The following is a 2,070-nucleotide window of genomic DNA, read 5'->3' as shown; positions in this document are numbered from 1 at the left end:
CGAGAGAGGGGAAACGCCAGAGCAGGGGGAATGAGAGGGGGAAACGTAGCAGAAGATATTCCTTTTTAAACCAAAACATAACAATGTAATTGTAGCCTAAATCCATTGGTTCCCAACAATTCTGGTCTAGGGGTCCAGGTTTTAAACTGAGTCAGGCCCCTTTTTTACACTGTAATGTAATGTTACTTTTTCTAACTTTCTTGTATAACAAATACAAATGAATGAATGAATGAATGAATGAATGAATGAATGAATGAATGAATGAATGACATGTGAAAGGACGAGTAGACGGAGGTAGTTTTTGTCTCAAAACGTCACTTAAAAACCAAAATGTAGTGTAGATGTAACCTCTGTCTCTAGTCTGCTTTTCCTTTTCTCCACTTCTTTTTCCTCCTATAGCATGCTCTTATTTTGCAGGTGTTCCCTTTCCTTCCTTCTACTCCTTTCAGTCTTTATTCCTCCACACATCTCTTTCCACTTTCTCCTTCTTGTCTCACTTCCTCCATCTTTTCTTCCCTCGCTGCACTCATCTCTCCAGCTTTGAGTCTTCTCCTTCTTCATCTTGCCTGACCTTTTCCTCTCTCTGCCCCGAGCTGATTTCTGTCCTTTGTCCACCTAAAGACACTTTTGCTTCATCCTAATCTTTATATATTTCTAGTTATTTAGTCCCAATGCTGTTCTCTGTGCAAAAACTGTATAATTGAACCCTCTCTCTGTGATATTTACCCCAGAGATGTGCATTGGACTTTATCATATTCTCTCTCTCTCTCTCTCTCTCTCTCTTACTTTAACCGACATCATGAATCCAGCCATGTGATTTAAAGGTCTTTTAATATTTTGTGTATTTCTTAAAACGCTGATTCCAAAAACCACTTAGCACTAAAACGGCGAAGGTGTATTATCTCAAAACAAAGGTTATCGAAGCAATTCATCTGCAGTTTTTGACTCCACTTGTTATACTTTTATAGTTTGGATCTTCTTTGGTGAACTACTTTCTTTCTCTGCCGACCAGTTCCCAAAAGTTTGAGATGAGACGATTCCCGCATCAATCTTCCATCTGAACACGGCTTTGAAAGTAATTGAGTTGGTCTGATTTCACAATCATCTGACTCTGGGATCAGTCGGCGTCGGCGGCCGGACTTCTTCGCTCGTTAGACGTCTCGGCGTGACGACGCGCTTCACAACTCCACAACCCGTCACATGTTCGCCCTCGTTAGATAAAAACACGGCATCAAAGATGGAGACACTGAATCTAGGGATGCAGATACATACCCGAGCTTCATCAATCACAACCTCAACACAAGTCATTACTTATAAAGCTGCCTCTCTCATACATGTTTCCTCACATGAACCCAAACACTCGCTACTCGATGGTGAAAACCAACCAGAGATTCGATGCACTGACTCATCAGACGTGTGTATAAATATATGTCTTTACATCTCAGAGACACAATGCAGGGACGAGGGACCTGCCGATCCTACGCAGTCATTTATGAGGAATAAAAAGGGACTTTTCTCCAAGAAGTCTATGCATAATTTAAACATGTAGTGAACCGGTTTGGTCAGGTTTAAGCACCCAAACTACTCAGTTAAACCTGTTATGATACGGCTGAAATTCCATGCTTTTTGGTCTAAACGGCATACCCAATTAAAGTGGAAGCGTAGTACTTTACGCTTTACTGTAGTTTTACGTGTGTAATGTAGCCAGCCCGCTACTTTATACTATGTATTATATAACATTTTAATTATTTGCATAATGTCTCACAGTGATGGAGGAGGAGACAAGAAGGTGAAAAAGAAAAAACACAATTCACAACGAGAAAAACTATTTAAAAAAGAGGCGGGATGAAACGAGAGAACAAATGTAAAAGGAAAAAAGAAATTAAACTGTATCGTCACGCCTGAAGACAGGAAAAGGAAAGGAATATTATAATATAAATACTAAGAAAGTGTTCAAAGTCTGTATCAAATATCAAAATATGGAAAAGTCCCAGAGCAGTACGCAACACACACACACACACACACACACACACAAATACACACACAGACACACACACACACACACACACA

General features: G+C 40.0%; 1 protein-coding gene across 1 annotated transcript in view; it reads right to left on the bottom strand.

Moving 5' to 3' along the window:
* The window catches only part of LOC117943373 (dedicator of cytokinesis protein 3-like), a 168,834-nt gene that overhangs the window by 77,112 nt on the left and 89,652 nt on the right, over positions 1–2,070 (bottom strand). The window lies entirely within an intron of this gene.

Source organism: Etheostoma cragini, chromosome 4, assembly GCF_013103735.1.
Source record: "Etheostoma cragini isolate CJK2018 chromosome 4, CSU_Ecrag_1.0, whole genome shotgun sequence".
Classification (NCBI taxonomy): Eukaryota; Metazoa; Chordata; class Actinopteri; order Perciformes; family Percidae; genus Etheostoma; species Etheostoma cragini.
This window is presented reverse-complemented; position numbering and strand designations above follow the sequence as displayed.